Genomic DNA, 13,265 nt, shown 5'->3' on the forward strand with positions numbered 1-13,265 from the left:
GGCAATTCAACAAATATTCCCTTCTCTGCTTGTCCGGTCACTGCAGTGTTCATTTCTGATTGCTTGCCCAATATCCACCCCGTCTCTCTCCCATAAGGGTATCAGCCATGTGATTTGGATGGAGTTGACTCCATTCTATTTGAAGGGACTCCTGAGTAATCTTAGCCAGTTTGGCCCACCAAAAATACAATTTGGAGCCACTAATACAATTTTAAATTTTCTAGTAATCACATTAAAAACAAATTTAAAAGAAACAAGTGAAAGCAATTTTAATAATGGTTTTGTATTCTAACCCAATATACCCCAAAATATTACCCTTTCACCATGCAATTAGTACACAAATTATTAAATATTTCACATTTTTTTCCCATCTCAATTTGAACTAGTTACATTTCAAGAGCTCAACAGCCACATGTGGCCAGTGGTTACCATACCAAACAGTCTAAGCTAATGAGGGTAATGCTATAAATATTGTCATATTCAAGGATGGATACATAATTTAAGATGGCCCAATCAAAGAGAAACCCATAATGGCAGGAGAAGAAAAATCCACTCCCGGTGAGGACAGATAAGAAAAAACAAACTGTGAAAACTGTTGGCAGTCATCTATGAGCTAGGAAGGAAGCATGCCCTGGGATGAAGGAGAAACCAGGTCCCTGGGGCAACACAGAAACTCTTGGTTAACCCTTGCCAGAAGCCAGGACTTTTTAGTTACATTAGCTGGTAAATTTCCTTTATCTTTTTCAGCCATTTTCAGTTAGGTTTTCTTCTATTACTTGCGATCAAAAATATCCCAATTGATAAATTCATCTGTGGACAATGCCATGTCTAAACAAATACTTTCTTCTTAAGTGAATTAACTCAAATGTTCAACATTCCTTCCCTCATAGTTAAGGCATGCTTTTGTTAAACTATCCTTATTTGATAACACTTTCAGATATCCGAAAACACTCCCAAAAAACATTTCCAGAGACTAATTTCTGAGCAAGCAGGGTAACTGCACGGTCACTGCACAAGAGAGTAATTCTCCTCAAGACAATATAGACAGTAGGCATCAGAGCAATCAATCTCTCCTTTCTCACTTCACCCTCTTTTCTGGCCCTTCCTCTCTAGACCAGTGGTCCCCACCTCTAGCACTAGGAACACATTGGATTGACAAATCTTTGTTGAGGGGGCTGTTTTCCCATACACTGCAGAATGTTTAGCAACAACACTGTCCTCTCTATACCCATAAATGAGAGGAGAAATCCACCTCCCAGTAATTGTGACGATCAAAAATCTCTCTAGACACTGTCACATGTCCCCAAGGGGACAATATCACCTCTGGTTGAGAGCCACTCTTCTAGACCAATAGTTAGTTCTAATGTACAGCTGACCTTCATTGCTTTATGACAAATGCCTCCCCTCTCTAAGTGTTTTCTGAGTCACAATCTTTACAGGCCCGTGGCCCTCTCCTAGACCAGACATGAATGTGTAAACCTTGTCTGGTCATGCTCTTCCTCCTCTATTCTCTGCCTGGGCTGGGCTCGAACTCTCCACTGCAGGTCTTCTTTCCAGAAGAAATGCACCTAGTCCTCTCTGACTTCAGCCTGAAACCATTACCTGAGCTGCTCCCTGAACCACCCACCCACCCATTTCTCTTGGGCTTCTCTGAGGGGATGTTTGCTTATCTGTGGTCACTTATTCCACGACTCAGTCTACCACAGCTGGGTTACCCATCTCCTCCATCAGTATATCACAGGTGACAATTCCATCCCAGTCTCTCCACATTGCATTGACTAACACACTATTCTCCCTAATCTATCCTTAAGACTTATAACCACTGGAAATTTCTTCATAGCTTCTCAAATTGCTCTAAAGATTTAATGTATTCCAATAAAAATCTCAGCTGGCTTTTGGGGGCAGAAAATGATGAGCTGATTCCAAAACTAAAGAATTTAGAATGGTCCAAACAATTTTGAAAGAAAAAAAAAAAAGAACATAGCTGGATGACTAACACTATCTGATATCTGAACTTACTATAAAGCTACAGTAATCCAATCAGTGGAGACGCTGATATAAGACAAACAAGACATGAAACAGAAAGTCTGTAGATAGACACCCATATATGGACAACCAATTTTCAACCAAACTACAAAGAAATTCAGTGGAGAGGGGACGGAGAATGGTCTGTTTAATAAATGGTGCAGGAACAGTTAGATACCTGCATGCAAGAACTTAAAACTTCAATCCATACTTCACCCATACACAAAAATTATCTCAAAATGGATCATAGACATAAACATCTAAAATTTTAAATCTAAAATTATAAATTTTATGGAAAAAGAGGAGAAAACTTTTGTGACCCTGAAACAGGGAAAGATGGCTTAGATGCAACACCAAAACCATAACCACTTAAAGAACAAACTGATAAATTTGACTTCATGAAAACTAAAAAATTTTGCTCTTTAATAGATGCTGTAAAGCAACTGAAACCATAAGCCAGGAGAAAATCTACCAATCTACCAAAATCTACCATTTATTTATAATGGCCCAAAACTATTCGTGACCCAAATGTCTATCAGCAAGTGGATGGATAATCAAACTATGCTGTGCCCACCAATAGGATATTACCTAGAAATAAAAAGCAATGAACTATTAACATACACTGCAAAAGAACTGAATCTCCAAATAATTACACTGAGTGAAAGAAATCAGACAAAAAAGAGTAAAAACAGTATTGTCCCATTTATTTAAAATTTTAGGAAATGCAAACTAATCTTTAGGAATGGAAAATATTAGTAACTGTCTGATAAGGCATGCTGGGGGAGGGGGAGGGAGCAATTACAAACCTGTAAGAGGAAACTTCTGGAGGAAATGGATATTTCATTACCTTGACTTTGGAGCTGGTTTCACAGGAGTGTCTGTATATATGTATGCATGTCACTTTATGAGATTGTGTACTTTAAGTATAATTTATGATATGTCAATTATGGCTCGATGAAGCTTTGTTTTTAAGGGGAGGGGGAAGCACTGTTGGCTGTTAGGGAAATATTAACCCACAATTATGGGTCAATGAAGCTTTTTTTTTAAGGGGAGGTGGAAGCATGCTACATACTGTGAGCATGTAGGGTTATGCTGCTCTTGTTGCTTAGTCACTAAGTCATGTCTGACCCTCTTGTAACCTCATGGACTGTAGCCCGCCGGCCTCATTCTGTCCAGGGGATTTCTCAGGCAAGTATACTGGAGTGGGTTGCCATTTCCTTCTCCAGGGCATCTTCCTGATTCAGGGATCAAACCCATGTTTCTTCCTTGGCCATGGATTCTTCACCACTGAGCGACCAGGGAAGCCAGGGAAGCCTAAATTGGTTCATGCTACATCGGATTTCATGGCAGGAAGTGGTTTTGTCTCATTGTGCTGTTTTAAATTCTGCTGTGGTTTAATACAATTAGAATTTACAATTCCTGGTACTTAACATAAAACAGCAGAGGTGATGTTAAACAGTAAATAAAAGGTTCATGGATGAAAAGAAACTACACAGAGCCTTGAGGAGTAACAGTCTAAACTATGTTTGTTTTAATTCTCCTTTTAAGTACTTTCCCAGATCACCACCATCATCACCACCCCCTGCTATGGTCTTAAGGATGTGGTCTAACCAACATCTTCCTGCAAAAAAAAAAAAAAGTGGGATAGAGCTAAGCGACTTGAATTCTCAAAGATAAAAATTAAGTAACATACTTTTTGATGACAGGATTTTTCCCTGTGATTCTACCAGAATCAACTTCATTTACATACAAATTGGTAATACCTTAGAATCTCACTAAAAAAACCACCAATGTTCCCCTAAGACATAAAACCATATACTGATCTATTAATTTCATTTCAGTATATGATGTCAAGTGCATTTTAAAAATATACTCCAGGGCTTCCAAAGGCTTCTTTAATCCACTAGGACTGGTCTTAGCATTTAATTTATCCTAGACCTAAAAAACCTTCTGCTTATTCTCCCAGATAATCGATTCTTGATTTGTTGAGATACTGAACACTATGCTTTACAACCTGAAATATCAAACCCCTGGTGAACTCACTCCTGTGCCCTGCACAGAGCAAATCCTCTCAGCAGGAGGCCAAGTGGCGCCCAGGAGAGCAGACCACGCCCTTCCCTAGACCTGCCGTCAGCCCCGGAGGACGATCCACACTGACCCTGCAGAACATCTGTCCCACAGCAGCGACACAAGAATGCAGAGGGTGCCATGAAAATGCCCTCCTCAGTTTTTGGAAAACACAAATAAACGCTAAAGACAACCTCTTCCTGAGTAAAAGCACATATACCACCACCGATATCAGTAGACTCAGCACCGGACAATCAGGCTTCAGCAAGAGCTCAGCCATCAGGGCTAATGTCACCCCAAGCTTAATCTCACTGATCTGTAGGACACAGCAGAAATTAAAAATCATTTCTTCCCACACAATAAAAAGCATAATGCCTAGGCCAGATTAATACTTTCTAATAGAGGAAGAACATTTTCACCTAAGCATCTACAAAATAGGCAAATATTTCTTGAAAGATTATAGTTCTAGGAAAGAGGCATTTAAAAATCCTTTCCTTCAATATCTTAGGCCTATTTAAATTTATTATCATTAGAATTTTTATGCTTTAACAAAAATCAAAATTTACCCTTCCAGACTAGGCACCCATTTCCACATGCCAATAAAATTTATAGAATATGCTTAATAAATCTTTCCTCTCATGCAATTGCATTTGCAGAACTCTCTGCATACAATTTCCTTATGGTAGGAATCAAAAGCTACCTGGGTGATGTCAGAAGTAAAGCAGAGCCCAGAAGGCCACTGGAAAGAGAGGTGTACAGGTCCTGGCATGTTCTGTGGGCATGTCTTAGGTTCCAACACAGAAGCATGGAAAAGTCCTCATCCTTAACCCAGAAGAGATGGCTTTATATAAAAGCATGTTCAAAGACAAGGCCTGTGTATTCAGATGAAAGAGATGACCCCCAGAAGGCTCAGAGGTTGAGGCCTTTTACTGCAGAAAAGCAGAGAGGGAAATCCTAAGCCATTTCTCACTCAGCCGCTTACATCTGACAGTCATTTGCCACAAGGAGTCAAAGAGCAAGAAGTCTAATTCCCAGGAGTCAGAACGGCAGAGGAAAATGCAGTGATTCTAAAGAGAAACTCTATAGGAGCAAATGGATATGACCAATGGTTCCCCACAGAGGGTCCGACTTACTACAGCAACAGAGTCAGGAGAACAATACAAAATTCAGCTGCCCCGTTCACACAGCTTCCTGGATGATGGAGCTTTGGGAACTGCCACACCCCACCACTGTAGCATCACTAGTCCCATCACTGCTGCTGCTGCTGCTAAGTCGCTTCAGTCGTGTCCGACTCTGTGCGACCCCATAGACGGCAGCCCACCAGGCTCCCCCGTCCCTGGGACTCTCCAGGCAAGAACACTGGAGTGGGTTGCCATTTCCTTCTCCAATGCATGGAAGTGAAAAGTGAAAGTGAAGTCGCTCAGTTGTGTCCAACTCTTAGCGACCCCATGGACTGCAGCCTACCAGGCTCCTCCATCCATGGGATTTTCCAGGCAAGAGTACTAGAGAGGGGTGCCATTGCCTTCTCCAGTCCCATCACTAGTCTGAGTTAACTCAGTACCCTGGTAGTGCTGGTATGTGACTTAACGTTTTCCTTTCGATTGCAGTTTTAGGTGTAAACTCTTCTTTTTAATGGAGTATAACTGCTTTACCATTTTGTGTTAGGGTCTGCTGTACAACAAAGTGAATCAGCTATATGCACACATATTTAAGAAGAGTTTGAGGCTATACTTTAAAAAATCTTCAAAGAAACCATGACAAGCACAGTGAAGTCAAGTGTACTCAGTCAAAAATCTGCCTTTGAAGTGACCTGCACTGTGGATGAAGATGCTGTAATTCACATCTTTACAGAACAGAGTGCATCCACACCCTTGCTCATCATCTCTTTCTAACTCAAATATTATTTCCCTAAAGAAGGAAAGGTTGCTTTCCAGTCCTGGGTGGGTTGGAACCCTAAATCCTTGCCATGGTCAAGAAGCAATCTCAACACGCAAATCTCATATCCTCTAAGTTGCTGGCTCCTCACTTATCAAACAATGGTATTTAAAAGCAGTTTTCTGTTAAGGTTTCTTCCAGCTTCAAGATCCTATGATTAAACTTTTCTGCATGTACATTTTAATATCCCATTTCATTTTCCTCAATATCTGTCTCAAAACACAGTTAGGAGAAGTAACCTGTATACCATGCTGAGAAGGAGGGGCAGATGTCAAGTGAAGGATTATTCTAGAAATAGGCCACTCCCTGAGCACACGGAGTTCCCTCACAGTTTAATGCTACAGAGCCAGAACATGTGTGGGGACTGTCTCCTTCACACACCTAGAAATCTCCTGATATGAGGGGTTAACCATGGAGGGAAACAAGGAAAAAAATCTACCCAAGAGTACAGGGCCAGCTGCCCTCTCTAATACCCTCTGTTGACGGAAGCATTGGTATACACTGTCACTCTCTAGAAAGTGCTACTCAAATGATCTGGCTTTAACAGAACTTCTTCAGTTTACTTGGCAGTCCTTTGCTTAACTTGACAGGACAGGAAGAAGTGATGGGAGGGCAGGGGTAGGTTTCATTCCCTTTATGTTTTATTTAACGAAATACAGAGCTTACTGCATGTCAGGTACTGTTATGAACATTTTACAAATACTTATTAATTTAATCCTCAAAACGTTCCAGGAGAGAATAGTATACATGATTTACAGATGAGGAAATAAAGACACAGAGAGATGAAATAACCTTCTGCAAGTCATAGGCTGGTTAAATGGCAGAGGTAGAATTGAATCCAGGCAGTGTGGCTCTGAAATGCCTACTGAGTAACAGACCCAAAAAGGTGGCTTTTAGGAAGAGAGCACAGTGGGCCATCTCCGTAAGGCTTGCTGAAAAGTAATGTGAAGTGGAAGCCACTCAGTCGTATCTGACTCTTTGCAACCCCATGGACTATATAGTCCATGGAATTCTCCAGGCCAGAATACTGGAGTGGGTAGTCTTTCCATTCTCCAGGGGATCTTCCCAATCCAGGCATCGAACCTAGGTCTCCTGTACTGCAGGAGGATTCTTTACCAGCTGAGCCATAAGGGAAGCCCATGCTGAAAAGAAATGTTCCCCCAAAAAGTCTCCAAATTCCTGTCTGATTCAGGCTTGCTAAAAAATCATCCTAGTAAATTTGAAAGAGAACTCACCCTCATGCCTTTGGACGTCCAGAAGCTCACTCTGCATGTCGTGTACCCTGCAGCTCCCCTAAGAGCAGCAGTTCTCAGCCAAGGGTGGTATTTTAGATTGACCCAGAGAATGGGCTGAAAGGTCACAAGCCCCCCACTCTTCCTTTCTCAGCACCCAACACACATACACACAGGTTTCGATTTGCACCTCCAAGTGTGTTTAGAAATGTGCACATGTACTTTGATAAACCTCCCTAGGTGACCCAACTCTCCCTCCCCTGGAGCAAAGCTAAGGTTTTCCTAATAATTTTGCAAAGGTGGGAAGATCAATCTTGCATTGTTTCTATCTCCCAAGTCTCCTCCCCCAACCCCCTCACAGAAGATAAATGCAGGCATGATAGGGGATGCTGCAAATACATACCAAATACCAAACTGGCTATTCGATGAATACATAAATGCAATTGACATTCTTTCACAGTCTGAAATCCTCTCTTTACTCTCAGGATATATTACACCATTCTCTTTTTGTATAAACATGCCACTTTAAATGCTAATTCAGATGCAACACTCAATTTTTTCTTCATTTTGTTTCTTGGTTTCTAACATTCAAAATGACACTGGACTTCCAATCGGCTTCAACAATAGTTATTTTGAATTTTTGTTTCCATATTTGTGGGGGTGAGAGGGAAGAAAGTACTAAGAGGAAAACTAAATTCATTTTAAAACTTATCCAAATACTGTTTACATGTCCTTTATTTTGCTTGAATTAAGCCCTTTTCCTCTCTTTCAGAAAATCCTGCCTTCACCTTGCTGAAAATCTCATAAATCTAATTCAACTCAGTTGTAAAACCAGGGTGATTCCCTCTCCTTCCATTCTAGAAACAACCTCATTTTACTCAAACTACTTTTCCTAACAGCTCATCAAGGCAGTATGTTCTGGATGAAATACAATTGGCCTGAATATAAGTCTTTTTAAAAAATACAGAGACCTACATATGCCAATGACATCAACCTGAGTCTATCCAATTATATAGAAGGCCACTTCCTTTCTTGTATCAAAATAAGGAATTTCAATCTGAGAAATAAAGCAAGTCCCCTAAATATGAACCTTTAATTTGTGAACTTTCAAAAATGTGAAAGTGCCCCTGTGTGCCAGCTATTGTACTACTGTACTTTTCAAGGTAGTGAAATTAAAAATGTAGTCTTTATTGTTTTCTGTTTGTTTTTTCATGTATTATTTGTGTGAAAACTATTATAAACCTATTACAGTGTGGTACTATATAGCCATCACTTCATGGGAAATAGATGGGGAAACAGTGGAAACAGTGTCAGACTTTATTTTTCTGGGCTCCAAAATCACTGCAGATGGTGATTGCAGCCATGAAATTAAAAGACGCTTACTCCTTGGAAGGAAACTTATGACCAACCTAGATAGCATATTCAAAAGCAGAGACATTACTTTGCCAACAAAGGTCCGTCTAGTCAAGGCTATGGTTTTTCCAGTGGTTATGTAAGGATGTGAGAGTTGGACTGTGAAGAAAGCTGAGCACCGAAGAATTGATGCTTTTGAACTGTGGTGTTGGAGAAGACTCTTGAGAGTCCCTTGGACTGCAAGGAGATCCAACCAGTCCATTCTGAAGGAGATCAGTCCTGGGTGTTCTTTGGAAGGACTGATGCTGATGCTGAAACTCCAGTACTTTGGCCACCTCATGTGAAGAGTTGACTCATTGGAAAAGACTCTGATGCTGGGAGGGATTGGGGGCAGGAGGAGAAGGGGATGACAGAGGATGAGATGGCTGGATGGCATCACCGACTTGATGGACATGAGTTTGAGTGAACTCCGGGAGTTGGCGATGGACAAGGAGGCCTGGCATGCTGCAATTCATGGGGTCATGAAGAGTTGGACACAATTGAGCGACTGAACTGAACTGAACTGAACTATATAGCCAAATGTGTTAGTTGGGTACCTAGGCTAACTTTGTTGGACTTAGGAACAAACTGGACTTACAAACATGCTCTCAGACTGGAATTCATTCATACGTAGTGGACCTACTGTGTCCTAATCCAGTGCACCCAGTTCAACCTATCTACTGTGAGACAAGCTGTCTTCTAAGTCCAATAGGCCCGGCTCCATCCAGACGCTTCCAATAACTTTCAGGATCTTTTGCCTCTGTTGTCCTAATCTTTCTAATAACACACCCTCTCTCTGCTGCTCACCCTGGTCTTCTATCTAATACCTAAACATCCTTTCTTGCCCCTGCCCAAGAGATACAACATGGGAAAGACGTGAAATAAGCTTATCACCTTTTTCATGTACTTTTTAACATGTTGCAAAATGGTTCTTGACAGCACTTCCCCTATCTAGTTTCGTCCCTTGTCAGTCCACCAGAAGCACCCCATTAATGACTCAGCTTCTGCTGTGCTAAACGCAGCTCAGAGACACCCTGCCCAAAGGTATGTTCATTTCAGTGAGACCCCACCAGAGAAAAAACACCTTTAAGATCCAACTGAATGAATTTCAGTTCTTTCAGATCCAATGGGATGGATGTCTGGCATTATGATAAGTGTGTTTAAGATGCTTCTTTATGGACAGGAAAATGAATTTCCTAGCAGACCTGAAACTATGTTATGCCAGCAGCACCTTGCCCTATTTATTCCATGACCAATCCTACTGGACTTCAACCATCTCAGAATAACAGTGAAAGGAAAGGAGGAATGGAGAAGGGACAAAACTCTATGGAGAGAATGGTGTTGTCGCTAGATCGAGAAATTAAAACTAAGCCAAGAAGACACTTAAGTTGCTTTCAGCAATTTCAATACTCCCAGAAATTCCTCAGCATGCAGGAAACACTTTTCCAGGTCTTGTGTGCACAAGAGGAGCTGCTTTCTGCTTTGAGTTTCTACTGCTAGATGTGTGGGGCCAAAAGAACATAAAGCCAACACTAACTCACCAAGTGTTAGCTGCTGTTTCAACTAAAATAAAATGGTAACTGCAGAGAGCCTGCTCCTCTCTCCAGGGAATTCCATGAAAAAAAGAAGAAGAAGCCCTTTATCCTGTAGGGCTATTTATTTGATCAATTAACAAAACATGATGGGGCCCTTTACAATTAAAGGGGACCGTGGTTTTGCTCTGAACAATCCATCAGCTCACACCTTGGGCTTGTACCCTTTTCCCACTTTCCCTGTCTGAAAACGAACAACACAGAGAGAGTTTTATCACTCAGCATTGTCGTTTTAGGACTCATGTTCAAAAGACTAGTTAAGGGACCCACCAGACCTTTTATTAACCTTTTAATAAATATGGACAGTTTAGATTCGCTGTTATTGGAAATTTTACAACTTAAATGGTATTACCATCTTGAATCGGGAATTTGCTCTAGTTTAGTCATCCTATTGGGTATATAGTATTTCATTGCATGACTACCTCATGATAGGATATATAGCTTTTGACAAATAGCTCAGAGGAAGGGGAGCAGAGAGTATGGCAACTTCTTTTCCAAGGACAAATAGAAGGAATGATCTAGAAGAATCTGGGAAAAGGGCTAGTCTTTGTAAGAAGAAGGCAACTAGCTAAGACCTACCCTACAGGGAGTCAGAATAGAGATGGGATTTGGGGTCTTGAAGTCAGTAAAGGGCTGGAAGAACTTCTGGAAAACTGATCTGGGGTCACTTGGTTATTAAGTAACATCAGGTCTAGAAACAATTTCCCCTAACCTCTCTTTCTGGTGACATTTGCACTGTTAAAAACAGAAAAGTCGCAATCATTGTCTTCACAATCTTTTAAAACACATGAGAAACACAGACCTCAAGTTAGTCCTGGAGAAAATGATCGTGAATTACACATTATTGGCAATCTGTATTCCTTTTTTTCTAGACAGAATATAGTTTGCCTTTTTGTCCTTTTCAATTAGTAGTTTAAAAAAAAGCCTACTTTTATGTTCTTTTATTTGTAAAAGCTTTAACTTTTATATAATATATATGCATTATATCACACACATGTTTTGATCACTTGATTCCAGACAAGCAATATCTATAAGCTTACTTAAAACAATACTAAGCTTTTAAAAATCTGATATATCTATATGTCTGAATGATGAAAATGCATTTAAAAAATTTAGCCTTCCATGCACACAAATTAGAAGTTGCAGATGTAACAAAACCAGAGGCCTTCTTTCAAAAGACAGCTTTTCTGAAGGCACATGCCCTCTGAAAAGTTCAATCACATGCCCAGGTACCACAGACAACATGGAATACACCCCATTGGATAGCTGCTCGCTGTTGACACAGAAAGACAACAGAGGAGCAGGATGAAATCGTCAATCTTTCTGGGAGAAGTAATAAAAGACTTGAAAGCATTTGTGCAGTAAATTGCACAGTAAATAAACTGAGGAAATGTTAACAGGTTTAATGATCAGGTACCATGATGTGAGCTAGCACCAACACCTAAGAAAAACTCACACGTGCTTGTCTTCTCAGAGTGGCACTACATCCCAGAACACTGATGTCATAAGTCATTAATTCTTTGAGGAATACTTGTATTTAATAGAAAATTAAAAAATAGAATGTTTATTTCTTATTTGCTTTACTTGCAACTGATAATTTTTTCAAAGTTCACTAAAAAAATGGTAGATTTATGTTGATATGTATATGATGCTTTATTCACATAATTTGATCAATAGATCAGCTGATTTTTATTAGGAGGGGATTTTTAATTGACTTATATATAATTTTATTTTTCTCTAAGTATTCAAAGCATATAATCCAAACAAACTAATGCCATCATTCTTTTTTTTTTTTCTGTTAAAGATTCTGTTCTCTCAAGTAAAGAAATTTAAATATTTTCCTATGTATTCTTCCCACCAACTGATGGCTATCAGCTAATATAATCAGATTTGAGATTTATACAAATGCAAAAGGAGATATGGCCTTTCAATAAGTATGAAGACTCTACTTTGTCAATTAACATTATCATCATAATAATTTATAGGAAACATATTAATAGAAAAAAGCACCATGTTTATAAAGGCTAAAACAAAGATTTGACTAGATTTCTAAAGTTTTTAAATAAAGTATAAAAGACAAGCCTAAGATACTTTAAAGATTAAAAAAATTAGGAGAGAAAGAGATTTTTATCTATAAATATATTTTATGTAGATATTTCTGTTTTTCTTGTTCCTTATTTCTCATCATGATGGAAAATAGCGAAAAGTTTGAACTTCTACCAGTCTAGGCAGAAGAGTCCTAATCATTATGCAGAAGAATGGAGGTTTTTGATTCTAAGGACATTTTCTATGATAAACTATTAGGCCATCAACCTGTAGCGCATATTCTCCAAGAATAATGATCCAGTATCCTCCTGGCAACTAAAAAAGTAGAGATCAAAATGGATAGTATTGAAATGTTCCTGGCTGATGAAGTTTTGGTTCCCAGATGCAAAGACTGAAATTTTCAAAACGTAGTCAAAAGAATGAATTCTTTCAACAGTCACTACATATGTTTCTAATTCTCCAAGTTGGGATTTGCATGAACGTATCTTAAAAGTTATACTTATTTTTTTTAAAAGGACATTGCCCCATCCTCTAAATTCAACATAAATCAGACATCAAATCCAAATATTTCTAGGCCAGCCCTTACACAGTACTAGTTGAGAGTATAGACCTTAGTGCATTATTGAAGGCAATTAATTTTATTCCACAACTTGATAATGAAAAAAACTATGATTTGTGCAAATATACTATTAGCCTTAAAAAGAAAAGGTTGAAACACACAATAAAGAAATCAAGACAATGTTTGCAAATTTGCTATTTTAATACAAGAGCAATACATGAATCAACTCAGTAAGGTCTAGATCTAGTAGAAAGGCTAGCGGATGCAAAGTCTTCATCAATTCAAAGGCAAAAGTGTATCATTTACTCTGCAAAAATTCATAGTATAAAGAACAATCATGGATTTCTAGATCATGTAGAAAAGCACTAATTCTTTAGTCAGATCAATTTAAACTATCTGCAGACCAAATAATGTATT

At 39.3% G+C, this 13,265-nt stretch overlaps 1 protein-coding gene across 18 annotated transcripts in view; it reads right to left on the reverse strand.

Moving 5' to 3' along the window:
* MAST4 (microtubule associated serine/threonine kinase family member 4) overlaps positions 1-13,265 on the reverse strand; it is a 614,032-nt gene that overhangs the window by 284,447 nt on the left and 316,320 nt on the right. The gene's annotated exons all lie outside the window — the stretch shown is intronic.

This window comes from Bubalus bubalis, chromosome 19, assembly GCF_019923935.1.
Source record: "Bubalus bubalis isolate 160015118507 breed Murrah chromosome 19, NDDB_SH_1, whole genome shotgun sequence".
NCBI lineage: Eukaryota > Metazoa > Chordata > Mammalia > Artiodactyla > Bovidae > Bubalus > Bubalus bubalis.